Source organism: Lagopus leucura, unplaced genomic scaffold, assembly GCF_019238085.1.
Source record: "Lagopus leucura isolate 7727_CA_CO unplaced genomic scaffold, USGS_WTPT01 Super-Scaffold_100002, whole genome shotgun sequence".
Lineage (NCBI taxonomy): Eukaryota > Metazoa > Chordata > Aves > Galliformes > Phasianidae > Lagopus > Lagopus leucura.
The window spans coordinates 62,120,342-62,138,131 of record NW_024962263.1 but is presented as its reverse complement, the minus strand read 5'-3'; the positions used below and the strand labels follow the sequence as shown (position 1 = coordinate 62,138,131).

The 17,790-nt window shown below is 37.1% G+C and overlaps 1 long non-coding RNA gene across 1 annotated transcript; it reads left to right on the top strand.

The window, feature by feature from the left end:
* The first annotated feature begins 1,705 nt into the window (after positions 1 to 1,705).
* On the top strand, positions 1,706 to 8,813 carry LOC122179224. The gene is made up of 3 exons (XR_006178592.1): positions 1,706 to 1,804; positions 6,669 to 6,791; positions 8,117 to 8,813. It is a non-coding gene; the product is annotated as an uncharacterized LOC122179224 (long non-coding RNA).
* The last annotated feature ends 8,977 nt before the right edge of the window (positions 8,814 to 17,790 follow it).

Here is a 17,790-nt window from a genome sequence, read left to right as displayed (position 1 = left end):
AGAATCAGAGAATCAGAGAATGGCTTGTGTTGGAAAGAATCTCAAGAATCATCATGCTCCAAACCCCCTACCACAGGCAGGGCCACCAGCCTTCACATTTAATACTAGACAAGGCTGCCCAGGGCCCCATCCAACCTGACTCGATGTTCTCCCTTCCGAGTCAGGATATTCTGTCGTTCTATGAATATGTCCACAAAATGTCCGTTTTTAAGGCTTTTCTCATTTTTTTTTAATTTTTGAAGAGTATATGTCCACCATGTTAGTGGAGAATATATGTAGTACATTCAGATGACAGTATAACATTTAACCTAACAAAGCTTTTTCCTTTCTTGGAAGTTTCCCCAGCACATATTATCAGAAAATAAAATATTAGGAATCCCTTTTAAATAAAAAAATAATTCACACAGTTATTAAAAACAAAATTCACCAAAAAACATCCTTAGTGATCCTTATAATCTGATAGTTTACCTTTGCAGCATAACTTACTGTCTTCCTTTACTAAATCTTTAGTCACCTTATGTTCATATTCTTTATTTTATATTTTCTCATCTACAGGCTCTAAAACTTACCCAGAATTCTAAGCAGCAGTAAAACTTAGCCATAATTCTAAATCATAGAATATGTCTGTTGTATCATGATCTAGAAAAATCTATGGAATAAAGTCCCTACAAATCTACAACACACAAACTGATTACCTATTTTTTGCAGCAAAATTTGCATTTTCCTTTTCCTGGTATAGTTTGCATCTAATTCCTAAGCAAAGATTTAAGTAGTCTAAATAAAATACATTAGGAATAAAATTTCAAATAGCAAGAAAAGATAGTGTTTTGATGATCAGCAAAACTGAACTAAATAAACACAGCTTAATTTTGGGGCACTCAGATAAGAAAGAAAAAAACAGGAAAAAAAAAACCAACAACAAAAGAAAAAAAAAACAGTAGCTACTTAATATTACTTATTCTAATTTATGTGAGCTTATTTCACTCTGTGCTGAAATGAACTTGGAGCACTCACATATTAATCCATTTATCCTCTTTCAGTGTAATGAACAGCTGTAGGGTAATAAATCTCTAAAAGCATGGTATTGGTTCTGTAAGTAAGCACCTGTCTACACATTTAGTTACATTGCTTTGTCCATACCTCAGGTATCTGATTTTACAAAAGTTGTTCTTTATGACTTCCAAGATTTGTGAATGCATATCTATAGTGGTAGTAAACTGGATACTTCTCATGAAGGAAGATTATCTCAAATGATTTGGGATCTTTTCTCTTTGCTTCAGTTTTCTTGTGAAAAAATATTAATGCACAAACTGAAGGGAGAAAGGATACAAAGGAAAAAAGGACTGCACACTGGAGTGCTCTGTGCTGTCCCCAAGCCAGTTTTTTCCTGCATCTGTAATAAGAAAAAACATTTCTGGAATTAGTTATACCTTCTAATTTTGAGTAAAGTGGCTTAGTGTAACTTTACATGTTTTGATTGATAGCATTAAAACAGCTCAGTTCCCAATAGATTAAAAATGTTACACAAATTAACAGATTTCTAGTGGAATATTTCTTTTTTTCCTCTGAAGAAAACATTTTAAAAAAATCCAGTTCAATTCCAGTTCACAGTAAATTCACATACAATCAGGGAGAGTCAAGGGTTAAACAAGTAGTAGCCATGAGCCAATTGCTCAGTACTTTGAACTCAGCAGCTGCACACCTGCACATGCGAAAGGGCCATCTGGAAAGCAGATCACTACATGAGAAAAAAAAAAAAAGAAAAAAAAGAAAACGTAGATGGACTATGGGGCACTCATAATAGGTAAAGTAATTTTTCATTATTCCTAAGTTTTTCTTTTTTCTTTTTTTTTTTTTTTCTTTTTTTTAACTTGTCTTTGAGGAGTGCTTTATGCTTAAACTGCAGGCAGCTCCTGTGAGTAGAACATGTGTATTTTAAAATTGTGCTAGTAACTGCAGTAAACCAAGTGTAAATGAATGTTTCAAAGCCATTTGTGCTTATATGTATAAAGAGATAGTGAAGTTGGGTGCTCTTTGCAAATTTTAGACTCAAAGAGGAGGAGCTCAGGACTCATTTTAACTTATAGCTGTACTGCTAGAGGCAGCCAAACACCTGCAGAAGAATAAATATGTGGGACTGAGGAGAAGCCTCTAAGAGCGGGTCAGTCATGAGCAGAAATTTTTTTATTTAATGAGTTGAGTGTATTGAAAAGTAATAGACTCATAGAACAAGATTTAAGTGACAAGTCTGAATTCAGTTGACATCCTACCTTCCCCCAGGTTTGAGTCTCACTGCCTGCATTTCAACACAAATATGCACACAGCAGTCAGTCTGCAAATGCACAGCAAATTCAAAGTCCTGACAACATTTGATTTATAAAGTCCAACTGCACTCTGTGCACAGTAAATATCTAATCCTTTCCCATAACTGAGGAGTAAAGAACAAAGAAATAGGTAAGAGCAGACTGTCTTCCACAAAGTAATTCATTCAGCTCATAGATAGGTTTTGGTTGACATCTTTCTTAACAACATATGAAATTTGAGCAACTGATGAATAACACCAGTGGTAACAGCTAGCCCTTTCCATTTCCCCTCCATAGTTTCTCCCATTGTGGCTCAGAAAGGTAATAACCAAAGGGCAAACTTTATTTATTCTCAACTTTTTTGAGAACTTCTAGCTAAGAATCATTTTTTGGTTTTATATTCAAGCAATAGCTGTACAACAGACACCTGACTCAGAACTATGAATTACTTGATAACCTGTATAAATAATTTATTGTTTGTTATTACTAAGAAGAGATATTCCATGCTGCTGATCTTTTTTTTTTTTTTTTGGGGGGGGGGGGGGGGGGGGGGGAAGAGGTAAATAATTCGGTACTACTGAAGAGAGAAGCTCATTAACACTATCATTTCTCATGTCTATGAAATTTAGTGCTTCCTGTCACTCCAAGAGCACTCTCTTCAAAGCATGCCATCTTTCCCAGATGGTAGGCTTCCAAATGCTGGTGCACCTTAACCTATCTGTGTTTATACTGGAAATCTCTAAAAACAATATGGAAGAGTTTTAACTAAGAACAATTACAGTTCACCACAGGTCACAAGGCCACGTACTATTAGTGTTCAATATTACTATTCATCTAATCTTTTTCAAATCCAGTAAACATAACTAAAGAGAGCGATAAATATTTATGCTTTCAACAGTGAAAGGTCAAATTATTATTTCTGGTTTTTACCTCTCAATAGTAAAGTACACCCACAAAGAATGTATATTTTATTAAAAAATAAAAAAAAATCACCACCAAAAAATAAAAACTAAAAACCTCAGCAGAAACTGAAACTTGTAGAGACATACTCTACAGATTCCTTACACAACAAAAATAGGAAATTAAGTATTTTAACCTTTACAGAAACTACCAGCCATCAACAATTTTACTAACAGGAAGTAAAATCTGTCAAAGCATTGTATATTAATAATTTTCTAAGCCATACATGGTTATTTATCCTAGGCCAACATTATTGAAAGTTCTAGGAGTCATTATAAACAAAAGAAATTCTAGTTTCATTTTCATGTACTTAGATTCATGAAATTCCATATCTGAAAGAAGATAACAAGATTTACAAAAATCAGCCATGAGTGATGATGTACACAAGAAAAAAAAAGGGTGAGAAAATTCTCTTGGGTGAAAAAAAGAATTGAGTTGGATGCAAAGGATGATCTTTCAGTGGAATATATATAAGAAAACTCTCTCTTTTTAGTCCATTTCTTATTTCTTAAATAAGAGACTAGTCGTTATGTAAAGAATACCTAAGAAAGAGATTTTTTTCCATATATAGGCTGTGAGGATGGAGAGGGAAGATCAGACTCAAGTACACTTAAAAGTCCAGGGTAAGGACTACAAAGCACTACTAACTGATGTGTGGATGCCAGGCTTCTTCACATACATTCATGTCAAACTGTATCACTTTCCTGTTAAACAGAAGTGGGAAAAAAAGAAAAAAGTAAAAAAAAAAAAAGTGAGATGGAAATGGAATAGAGACATATACTTTATTGAGTTATTTCCACTTTTGTCTTCAGCTTGAAGAAGAAAAGGTACAAAGATGAACAATAACCAGAGGGTGTGGGATGTATTGAGTACATTTCTGTATCAGAAATAGTATGACCAGCAGGACTACCAAACCAATTGCACACGGCACTGTTAAAATCACACCTGTGTTCCATTTTGGGTTCCTGACTATAAAAAGAATACTGATTTGCTTGAGCATGTGCAGAAAAGAGCAATACAGCTGGTGAAGGGAGTAGAAAACAAGTATTACGAGGACTGGCTGAGAGAACTGGCGTTGGCCAGTTGATCTTGACATAAGATTTGCTGCCTTAAAAAATGCAATTGATATGCTCCAGAAGGTGTTCCAGAAAGTTCCTGAACTACAGCAACTCTACTAAAGTGTTCACATGAAGGATTTTTAATCACTTTTTTTCTGGACTTTTAGACAGATGAGCAAGCTTCTCCGTGTTACTAAAAAAAAGACTGCAAGGAGCACTTTAAGCAAACTACGAAACTACACTCTTAAACTGTTTATTATCACAGAAAGTGTTCCTGAAATTTGTGACAGGCCTTCTTCCTACAGCTGAAGAAAAAAAAATAGACCAAGCATGTGATGCATATTTTGAACTGGACATTAGTATTCCATTCTTAAATGACAGTGTTAAATTGGAAAGGGATGGAACTTTGTCCTTAAATAGGACACAGAAAGACCATCATAAAGAATTGTAGTTTGTGCAAGACCACAAATCAGGTTCATTGTGACACAGAATTTCAAGACAGAATTGCACTCAAGTGTAATTAAGGACTGTAAGTGCAGTGAAGATTAATAGTTGTGCCCCCTTGCATAAGAACTTTATAGACAGGTTTTTGCAGAAAGAAAACTGCCTAATACCTGAAACAGGCAGCTTGTAGCTCACTTAAATGGATGCACAGTGGATTCAAGAAGACAGTGAGTCAGAACAGGAAAAGATAATATTGCAAAGAAAAATTGCAACAGTTCAAAGCAGGACTGGCAGACATAAATGTTGCACCTTAGAATTCTTTTTCAAGCCTGTAGTACAAAACAAGGAATGTGTCACTCTTGTTCATAGGAACCACTGGTCATAAATCACTTCACTTTCTCTTGTTACACCTCTGCACTTTAGAATTTTAAGATTTTTCTCTTTCAAACAAGACCTAGTTGACATGGATTTCTTCCTCTTTCTTTTTCTTCTTTTATGGATCCATTAGTATATTTCTGGCACATATGATGAATCAGGAAGTAGATCTGTCTCAGATAACACATAAAACTTTAACTTTCCACTTGTAGATTGGTTTGGGATCAGATAGCTAGGTAAAATCATATCGGTCACGTCTGCATCAGAAATAAAAATTAATAATACAACATGAACACTTGGTCTGGAATTATTTGCATATTTATGAATAACTGGATGTACTTATAGAAGATTGTACATTTCAACAAGATAAACCAGAACCATGTTTTTTTGAAGACAAAGTAGATAAGAAAGCATCACTGAAGCAGCTGCAGCTTCCATTCAGAAATGAATGGTACAATGCACTGTTACAGAACACTAATGTCCAATTACAGCCATCTGCTAAGGAACTAAAAGTAACAAGGTCATAGAAGGAGAACATGTACATAAAAATTTATTTCCTGGGTCAGTACACAGTTTTCAGTGTCAGCATGCAAGAGAAATTCCATTTACAGCTAAATGTACCCCGAGTACTGGATTGCAGTTACTGAGGACCTTCAAACTTGCTTTTTGTCCTATAGGATCCATTTTTCAGGCAAACTATGGATTAGAATGGCCTGGCAGACACAAGTAAGACAATGTCTTCTCTATTCAGGCAAGAATCTCAGATGCTGCCTGTTCTGATTTGGAACCACAGATGCATTCAGCAGAGAAAGGGGATAAAAGACGACTCTTTCTGTGAGAAAATGTGTACCCAGTCTCAGTTTCTGAAACTTCAAGGCACTGGGGAAAAAAAAGAAAAAAAAGAAAAAAAAAAAAAGGAACATGTACATTTATTTGCAACAGATGTGATACTGATCCTGAAAAGGTGATAGAAGTATAATAACAGATCACATTTTCAAGGGGTATTCTTGGCCATAAATTAGGAATATTTAAGGATACATACATAAAGATACATCAGGAAAGGCCTTAGTTTTTTTCCCTGTGCTTAGGCTGAGTGAGCTAGTGGCTTTACCTTCACCAGATACACTTCACAGAACCACTGTGATAGCTAATCCATGAACTACCCAGGAACGACTGGAAATCTCCCTGATGCAGTCCAAAATGGCTTCTGGTTGATGTTGCAGATACACAGTGTTGCCTACTGTCAGTATTTTTGAGCTCTGCTAGGCTCCTCCTATTTGCACATATGAACAAAGCTATTCAAACTGATTAGTTTTCAGCAGAAAAAAACGAGTTGGTTAGAATTCCAGCAATTTTAGTCTTATTCTTTGGACATCAGGATGAGCAGCTGCAAACTCACAAATAGAGCACAATCTGATCTATGTGATCAGAAAATGGAGGCCTAACTACTATTATTACATTTACCTCGTAGCAATTAATTCACGTTTTTTCTACATAAATATGGATAAATTTATTTTTTGTTTTGCAGGGAGGAGACAGCAGTAAAGAGCCTGTTCCCAGGTCAGTGGCTACAAATAGAGTTGAAAAAACTATGCAGACTGTACATGAGAAATATACTTCTGCTGCATTGAAGACATATGATTTCCAGCAGGTATCATACTTATTATCTCCATCCACATATCTACCACTATCCAGTATCCTGCCCAATATCCTGTCACCACCTAGACTTGACAGCTCCTGAACACAGAACTCAAAGAACACAAATGCATTCTAGGTCATCTGCATTTAAATAAAAAAAAAAAAACCAAACATTTTATATCTCCAGTGATGAGTTGGATTGAATGTGGAAGTTCACTAAATGACATGAATGCTGGATTAATTTTCTGTATATTTTTTAGGTAAGGTTGCATAAAAGAGGGTTAAGGTAGCACAATGGCTATTGCATATGGGATTGTACAATGCACACTAGTGCTGTTCACAAATCACAATACTCCTTTTATTGGATTTTAGATATGATTTTTTAGATACTTAAGGAATCTACTTTGGACTTGATGATTCCTGTGGGTTGCTTCCAACTTGGGCTACTCTATGATTCAACAATTCTATAATGCCATGTGAGCACAGAACAATATGTATTAAACCACTAGATCAGGCTGCCCAGGGCCCAATCTAATGTGGCCTTGAATGTCGTCAGTGATGAAGCATCTACAGCTTCTCTGGGCTACGTGTTCCAGTGCATCACCATCCTTTGAGGAAAACACTTCTTCCTAACATCTAACCTAAATCTTCCCTCTTTTAGTTTAATGTCATTTCTCCTTGTCCTATCACTGCCAGAACATGTAAAAGGTCAGTCTCCTTCCTGTTTATAAACTCACCTGAAGTACTGAAAAGGCCACAGTCAGGTCTCTCTGAAGTCTTCTTTTTTTCCAAGCTAAACAAGTCCAGCTTCCTCAACATTTCTTGATAAGAGAGATGCTCCAGAAATTTGAACATCTTTGTGGCCCTCCTCTGGACCTGCTCTAACAGCTCCATCATTTGCACAGTGGGTGCCCCAGACTTGGGCACAGTATTTCACATGGGGGCTCATGAAGGCAGAGTAGAGGGATACAATCACCTCCCTTGCCCTCTTGGCCACCAGTCTTTTGATGTAGTCCAAGACACAGATGGCCTTCAAGATTGCAAGCGCACACTGCTGGCTCATGTCCAGCTTTAGTTCATTGGGACCTTCAAGTCCGCTTCTGCAGGGCTGCTCTCAGTGAGTTCTTCTCTCACTTTGTACACATATCTGGGATTGTCCTAATTTCGTTAGGACACACCACAATTGGAATTGTCAAAATTTATTAGGTTCACATGCTCCCACTTTTTAAACCTGTCCAAGTCCCTCTGGGTGGCATCCCTGCCTTCTCTTGTGTCAACTGTACCACTCACCATGTCATCAGCAAACCTACTGAGGGTAGACTCATTCCCATTCTCCAGGTTGTTGTTGTTGAAGAGTACCAGTTCTAAGACTCCATCAGGACACAAAATCATTGACCATAACCCTCTGGCTGCAACCATCCAACCAATTTCCTTATCCTCTGAATTGTCCACCCCTAAAATCCGTATCTCTCCAATTTAGAGATATGGATGTGGCATGAGAACATGTCAAAGACCATATAGAAGTTAAGGTAGGTGACATCAGTTGCCCTCCCTTTGTCTACTGATGCTGTCACTCCATCAGAGAAAGCCATTAGATTGATCAGACATGATCTGCCCTTGGTGAAGCTGTGCTGGCTGTCTCAGACCATCTCCTCATCTCACATGTGCCTTAAAATAGCTTCCAGAAGATTCTGCTCCATGATCTTCACAGGCATAGATCTGAGGCTCACCAGCCTGTAGTTCCCTGGGTCTTCCTTTTTCCCACTCCAGAAAATGGGAGTGATGCTTGCCTTCTTCGACTCACCAGTGACTTCTTCTGCCACTGAGAAGTGTCACTTTATTTGATTTGTAAGAAAAGACTTAGTAAATCTTTTCAAATTGGTCAGAACACCACTCTCTACTGACACTTTGCACCAAAGCATCTACACGATTCTTGATGTCACAAAATGGTCAACAGTATTTCAAGAGCCATATAACTGGTTGTAAGAGATTATTCTTTTACATCATTGTTTCCGAGCTTGTTGGGGACACAGATGGACAAGTCCAAGCAAGTCCTGGGCAAGGGTTGTGAAATCCTTTGAAGTACACAGATGGACAAGGCCAGGGGCAACAAGAGAGAGAGAAACCACAGATTAGTGGCCAGGAAGCAGTCTTTTGTGTGGACTTATCTCAAGGAAGATGGCCATCTCAGGAGGTGCTGCACATGACTCTTACCCAAGTGTCCAGGAATGCCACGATGGCAGAAGAAGGATAAAAAGGGGACCTACAGCCATGAGGTGTACGGGCAACAGATTCCTCATGAAGAAGACAAGGTTTCTGACATGAGAAGCCTCACGACCTGCCTCTCTCCCTCCTGGACCTGCTCTGTGCTCCACCATGATGCTAAAGAAGAACAAAGGTGTCTGCCATCAGATTCCTCACTACAGAATCCCTGCATGCTGACGGACTCTCCTGGGCCTGCTACCTGAGTCCTGCTGCTTCCTCCCGGATTGGCTCTGCTACCTGCTACCTGCTTGCTGCCCAAAGCCAGCCACGCTGCTGCTCTCCCCCAGCTGCTTCTGCCTCGGACCTTCGAAGCATCGTGCAGCGGGACTGCTGCTGGATCCTGGTGGTGACTATCCCTGCTTTATGTGATTCTTGCTTCTTTCCTATCTTTTCTATTGCTCTCCTTCCCTTCCCCGTCACCCTAATTCGTAACAGTCACTGTCCTTCCCTTCCCCATCTCCCTGATTAGGATTTATGATAAACTGGTCGGACCAACATCTAAAGCATTGTTTCTTAATCTCATGCCAGGTATACATATATTAAAAACAACCTCCTCTCCCTCCTATAAATTGAAGCGAGACACTAGTCAAACTGCTGACTGAGTATAATGAATTAATCACACATTCAAGTAACAAATGCATGTGAGAAATAGTGTCTGTAATAAGTATAAATACAAAACACAACTACTCTCCCTTACTACACTAGCCATCAACCTCACAAAACCTTGTAGGAAAGGAACCAATCATCAGGAAACACTAATTCCCAAAAAAGCATCACAACATTAGTTTATAAATGTCTGTAACAGTGGTAACCTACACCTGTTCTAGGCAAGTGTAAAGTTTATACCTGGAAATGTTCAGCAAAAACTCATTTAGGCATTCAGGTCTTACTGCTACATTGCTAATATACTGTCCCAAAGGAGCACCAATAATGTACATACATGAACACTCGATAGTTGAACTGTGAATATTCCTTCTTCCCTTGATGCACAATTAACTATCTTAGAATTTGTATATGGAAATCTTATTCAGAGTGATTTATATCAACATATCCAGAGTATTTCCTAGCATTTGTCCATGAGGAAATGGTAAGAGGGTCACTATGAAGAGGGGTTCATATGCACCATGATAGAGTAAGTGTACTGAGAAGGCCAATGAAAATAATTAGAGAGCTGGCAAAGTTGACATGTAAAAAAAAACCTTCTGAAAATTAAAAATGCACAATTTCACTGTAGAGGATTAAGAGGAAACACAGTCACTGAGATAGAAATAAAATTTTAATATCTATATGACTAATATTCTGAATTATTAAAGAACTGTTTAGAAAAGACAAAATACATAGAGTTATAAAAAAGTAAGTACTGAAAAAATCTGCAGCTAAGCATTGTGAAAAACTACTTGGCAGTGAGATCTGCAAAGCAGTACAAAAGCATCTCAAGGGAAGTAGTGGAATCTCCATCATTTGGGATATTTAAAACCAATCTAGACAAATTGTTGGAAATGTTCTATAGGGAATAGTCCTGAATTGGTAAAGAGACAGACTGGATGACCTAACAGGTCTTTTTCCATCTGTAATGTCTATTACTCTGTAATTGTCTCATGTCCTCAATCCACACATTAAGCAATGCTCATATAGCTCCAGCGCCAAATGGTTTAGTTCCAAAGCTCCCACTCCTTCTTTACTCATCATTTAAGACTAACAGAGCAAATCCTACTTAGGAATGAAAATGTTCATAGCAAGATCAACAAGGAAAAATGATTCTGAGGCCCAAGTAATTTCTCTTACACAAGAAGTTCTAGGTCTGCTAATATGCACCACTAGAATACAAACAGCTTCAAAATGGTACACAGCTCACTTCAGTGCTTCTGCTTCTTAGTACAACTTGCATTTTTTAAGTTAGTGTTTAGTAAATCCTGTTGCAAACTAGCTTTCTGTCTTGATTTTATGATTGTTGGTTATCGGTATTCCACATCATAACATCATGTAGTGCACTGGGAGTTTAACTGATAATGCTCAAGTTCCTGGTACCTGTCCAGAAGAGAACTACATTCCCCAGGGAGTTTTGCGGTCAGAGAGGAGCTATGGCAAGGTCACCTGATGTGCTCTTCTTCGTTGGCTCTTCTTTGTTGGCTCTCCTCCTGTCTCCCTGCTGCTCAACTGGACTGCGCATCTCACTTCAGCATTATGGTGAGGCCTATCCACCTTTCAGACATTCTCTTTCTCATTTGATTTATTAGCTGCAATTCTAATTACATTGCATTATAGTGTGTTATCTTGCATTCTGATACTATATTTAGTAAATTAGTTTGTTTCTCCTCAGATCGTTGCTGCTGTTTTTAATTACTTTGGGGTCCCCTGTTTCCCTTTTTCCGGAGGTGTGGATTTTCCAAAATCCCTCCGCCCCACTGGTCATGGAACCGGGCCAAACCAGCCTGTAAACCATTGACGCTTTCAAACATTTCTGTCAGGCACACAAAGCTTTGCAGTTTTGAGAAAATGAGAAGAGTTGACAGACCACAGCCACACCTTGATGAACACCTGTGAGATTCTTCAGTTTGACTTTTTTTCACCAAGAGTAGTACTTTAAATGACTGTGTTTGGCTCTGTTATCTCATGATTGTTCTGTACTGTTATTCATCAAAAGGAACATACATTAAGAACAACTAAAAGAAAGAAAGTTACTTGATTACTTGTTTTGAGCACATTTTAGTTAAGAAACCTATGGATCTTGAAGTGCTTGATTTCAATTACCGAAGTAAAAAGTCTTCACTTTATATTATATAGTATAAATATATTATGTGAAGTATAAATAATTTATATAATATAGAATATTGAATTAATTACTATGAAATCAAGTTACAATTTTATTTTCTCTTTGTAGAGCAAAAAGATTATATATTATATATATATATATATATATATATATATATAAGATTTTTAACATGTTAACATGATTTTTCTATTGTTTTCTACTTTGCTTTCTTTTATATTCACAGAGGGAGAGTTAACCTGGTAGCTTAGGCCAGCTTATCCTTTCTTGGTGTAGTGCACAATAGTTGCAAATGATGCAAATTAACTTGTTTACATAATATGATTTACCAGTACATTAGTAATCACAATTTTCTATGGCCATGCTTATTCTAGAACAATAATATCCAGGTACAGACTTACAAATTTGCAATAGTTATATATTTAGGATAGAGTATTTCTCATACTTTTTTTTTTTTTTTTTTTTTTAAGACCAAATTTGAAAAAAAAAATCACATTTTTAAAGCAAGGATTTTTCAGTGTAAGTACTGCACATATCAAGTTTATTATAAAGTGACAAGACAAATACACAGCAAGTTATCTCTACTATCATGTCTGAAGTAGAGAATGAAAAAAAATCAGAAATTTAACGATCTTCTAAAATGAATCTTGCAATTGTTTAAAAGGAAAACAATATAGGTAGAAAAGCTTTCACTGTTATAAAAAAAAAAAGCCTACTAAACCAAACTACTATAAACTTATCAAATAATGAATAAAATGAAAACCCAAAATGAACCTACTTGATTTAGCTATTCTTTAGATTTATTAATACTTTCAAATGTCTTTAAATACTATGGAGAAACGCTAGCTATAGCCCTAGTAACTTCATTACAATCACACTTTTCACAGGCTAATTAATTTTGCATTGCAGGGTGCAGATATGCCTTTAAAATCCCTTCCCACTTCCTATTTTCAAAGTAAACATCTTCCTCCTATTAGCTAACTGACTGTCAGACCTATGCAACATTTTCTGAGCAGATGTATAGTAAATGAATAACTGGACTTCTGTCACAATGCCATTCATGATCAGGCCTTCTGTTCTTCTTACTTTATCTTCCTTACTTAACCTAATACGTTCTTTCTCACCTGACAGAGCTTTAACTCTAAATTTGTAGAATCTAAAGTTATTGAGAACTAGATGATAATTTATGCTGGCTACTGCTATAACACAGACAACACAATTATATTATTCAAAATTAATTTGTAAAATCCTACTAACACAATAGTTTATCATAGAATGGGCTGGGTTGAAAAGGACCACAATGATCATTGAGTTTCAACCCCTCTGGCCCCCCTGCTATGTGCAGGTCACCAACCACCAGACCAGGCTGCCCAGAGCCACATCCAGCCTGGCCTTGAATGCCTCCAGGGATGGGGCTTCCACAATCTCCCTGGGCAACCTGTTCCAGTGTGTCACCACCCTCTGCATGAAAAACTCCTCCTAATATTTAACCTAAACCTCCCCTGTCCCAGTTTAAAACCATTCCTCCTTGTCCTATTGCTATCCATCCTCAACTGTCGTACTCCCTCCTGTTTATATGCTTCCTTCGAGTACTGGAAGGCCTTCTCTTCTTTAAATGATTTCTATTTTCAATTTAAGAAACTTCAGACTCTAAAGAGTCCATTGTATTCCTACAGTATTTATTCCATAGTGAGTATCCTCACTATAAAACTAAATCTTATCAAATCTCGCAAATTTCACCTAATGTCCATTGATGTATTTAGTCCTCTACCAGATGCAAAGTCTACTACCAGGTATCTCCTTTAGGATTCTGCAAGTTTTAATAAAAGATTTTCTTAAGCTTCTTTAGTTAAATCAGCTTTTATTTTCTCTCAGTCATGGTGGGGTGGAAGGGAGGGAGAAGATATTAATCCATGTTAGCAAATATTTGGGAGAATCAGTAAATCCAAAGTATATGGAGAAAGAAATAGGAAAAAAATATACAGAAGAATAAAAAGAATAAGCCACAAATCTGAAAAAAAATCTGCTGCAAAGAAATTTCTGTTACAGCAAATCAATTATCTGTCTTCCAAAATCTTCTTCCAAAATCACAGAAGCCAAGTGAGCGACTTCATTACTGACCTCAGTAAGGAAGATTGTCAAAATCTTCACCTGTTTGAAACAAAACTCTACTGTGATCATTTACATCATTTATACATAACTAAAATTATTATTTACACATGAATTAAAAAATGTACTATTACACATGGAAAAAAAAAACAAACAATTAAGCCCACAGCATTAAAAAGGGATCACCTTGTCCGATATATTTACATTTACCGTGAACTAAAATACTCATTTGTTCCTCATCCTTCTACAGTACTTCATCTTTTTTTTTCCCTCCTAATTGTCATAATAAGCGTGCCCATGTAAGTTAATATGTATTGAAAAAAAAAACAACAACTTTGTGGAATTAAAATGCTTGAAAAAGTAGCCCCAAGGAACTGCTGAGTAAGAGGGCAAGTTTTCTTTTATTAGACATTTAGACTGAACTAGAGGTTAAAGGTTTTGTAATATACTAACAACGTGGTTTCCTCTAGGATATAGCTTTTGGAAGCTGACCAAAATAAATTTTAACTCCTTGTACAATTCTAACCCTGTTTTCTAAACAAACTTTTTTGCTTCATTCAATTCCCTCTAAAAACTCATGACTTCCACAAAGACTGGTAGAAGTGAAATTGTTTTTATTAATTATTCTAAGTCAGTTAGAATGTAAAATTTTAATTTTTACAGCTCCATCCTTTTCCCCATGTGAACTGAATTTTGTCTGCTGTGAAAAACACAAACACACTTTAATGAACAGTTACTATATGAATGTTTTAAAAACTGAGGCCCAGTACAACACTGAATTCTATGTGCTTACAAGCAATTTAAAACCATATCATACTTGATCAAAACACATTTCACATGCAAATGATAATTATATGAAGTTTTGCTTGAAGACTAAACCACCAAGAAAGTACTGAAGTCTCATGATGACCAGAGTCGTCATACTTCACCAGAGCATGTAACTGGGAAATTATTTTCCAGAAGAAGAAAAACGCTATTAAGAACAAACAAACAAACAAACAAATAAAAAAAAAAAAACACCACAAAAGAAAAGTGACCTAGTTAACTGTAACATAAGTAGAAATGATATATTTCAGAGACAGGGATAACATTTTCAAAAGTAACACATTAGCCTAATAAAGTAAGACATTCCAGAAAAGTTTGAGTGAACAGAAGGCTGTGAATTTCCTGTTAAAATTACACATTCACCACATTTTTATATTCCTAGGGACTGTGAATCAAATGCAAGTCTCAGCAATATTTATTTATTTACCTTTACTCAGTATAGTTAAGCGCTTAATTATGAGTTAAAACAATTGTAAGATGGAACCACTCATTTAAAAATACAAGAGAGACTGGATTTCAAATGCAATTTCTCCTTTGGTCTTTGCTATCTAACACCAGTTTACAAGGAATTCTCCTATTATACATTGAAATTCACTGAAATTTACTTACTTCCCAGTAAGCCTGTTATTCACTGCATGATTGATAATGTAAATATCTTGCCTTTCAACACACACACACCAAAAAAAAAAAAAAAAAAAAAAAAAAAAAAAGCAGAGGAACAGTTAGTGTCCTTCCTTTTCTTTCCCCTGTAGTTCTACAAGGAAACACCATAGGTACACTGGGTGATCTACCTACTCATTCATTCAGTTTTTTTACCTAGCAATAATGAGCATATAAGAGGCTTTAAATAACAGGGGCTGCAAATCAGCATGGAAGGAAGTCATAATCCGTCATGTACCAACCAAAAGTGGATCCAGTCTGTCTGAGAGCAGATGAAATTGGCAGAAAAAACCTTTAATCAGAGAAACATACATTATCTCAGCTTGGACTTATCTAAGACAGAGGCAGCCTTGAAGGCCTGGAGATACATGTGGTGCGGATAGGGCACTCCAAGCCAAAAGACTGTATGGGCACAACTGAGGGATTGTGACTAAGGGCTGCTCACAGGCAGGAACACCCCAAAAGGACTACAGCCATTAATGACGACAGCAAGATACGGACACTACTTTGGGAATATGGCTTACTGTAGATCCATACAGGAACCATTAGCACAAGGAAGCAGAAACAAACCAGCACACAGACCACCACAAACCGCTATACTGCCCATCACCACACCAGAGGTGTCTGCATGGACTGAGCACAGCTGATGGTGAGGTAAGTGCACTCAGATTGGGACGGGAGTAGGGGCACACCAATATATTTGTCTATTTGCTTCTCAACTTCTTTTTCTCATGTCTCACTCCAATTTATAGGAGGGAGAGGAGATTCTTTTATTATCTATATACCCGGCGTGAGATTAAGAAGCAGCGGTTCAAATGTTGGTCCGACCAGTTTATTACAAATCTTAATTAGGGAAATGGGGAAGGGGAGGACGGACACTATTATGAATTAGGGTAATGGGGAAGGGAAGGAGGGCGATAGAAAAGATAGAAAAGAAGAAAGAAGGAGTCTTTATAGGCAGCAAGAGGGACATAGTCACCACCATGGATCCAGCGAGGTTCGTAGTTCCGTAGTTCTCTGGGATCTCGGCAGGAACCTCCTTTGTTCTTATCTTTCTGGCCTTGCCAGCAGATAAGAGGAAGCAGGGAGGCACCAACTTGCATCTTGCCTTCGCAAGATACAATGGTATCATCCCCCAGCCACCCATACCAAGCTGGAGCGGTTTGGCCACAGGCCAGATCTTCCACCAGTGAACACTCCTGAGCACTCTCTTCCGCTCTTCTACAGAGCAAGCAGCTCTGGGGGGGAAGGGGCTTGCAAATGTTCCCAAGGCGATATCGACTGTCACACAGTTAGCACCCATCACTTGCCTCCTTGACAAGTCACTCAGAGTCTTATCACAAGAAAAACCTCAGGAAGCAAGCTTTGAGCCAAAAAAAAAACAAAGAAGGATTCTCACATCTCATCAACTGAAACACTGATCAGTGATTCATGTTGCTTTGCAATCAATTATCTGAAATAAATTTTTTAAAATATAGGCTGGTACATCGTCTTACCTTAAATTTAATCCAGTGGCTAATTCTGTGACATTTCAAAGCAACTGAGTTGTCAAAGACATTAAAACTCTTGTGGCGCTCAGAAAATATGGAAGGCAAGAGAAATGAAGGTGGGAATAATCCCTAACAATTTCCTGGCCAATGACCAAACAAGGAAGCCTTAGATTATTTTTTTAAATAACAGGGAGCAGGCCATTCAGCACATGCATGCTTTGCAATGAGCATCTTTTGGGAATAAAAAAAATAAATCAAAGAAAGTGTACTTTGTCACTTTTAATTGATCAAAGTATTGCACTACCCTGCCAATGGAGCATTTACTTGGAAAATGAGAGATACTGGTCTTTTCCACCTGAAGGCATGTGTTTTTATTCCATGGCACTTTAGCCCCCAGGGCTGAAAATGGAGTACTACTCACTCCTCCTCCAGCCATCATCTTAGGTAGTCAGGAATCCAAAACACCTAGCACTATCACAAGATGTCTGCTTTATCCTTGTTCTAAGAATGCTTTATTTCTACGGAAGATTCACTCCTCTGCTGTTTTAGATTTTGCCGTAGAATGACAGAAAGTGATCTCTGATGCTAATTATGGCAGTTTCCTTCATCACTCACTTGCTAATTATTTTTTTAAAATTTTCTATACTACTTCTAATTCTGCCCTTACTATTGGCAAGATGGCCCCTATAAGGTTGTGCTACATTTTTAAGTTTTACCAGGGAAGAAGTAAGTATTTTACCAATAGAATATTTTAACAAACTAATTAGTAAGAACTTGAAAGCTATTAACTTATTGAAAAAGCTATTAACATATTTTCATTACACTATCTTGCAAATTAAATATTATCTATGAGACTAGAATCAGGTCTCTATGCTGAGAGAAAACCTCTCTGC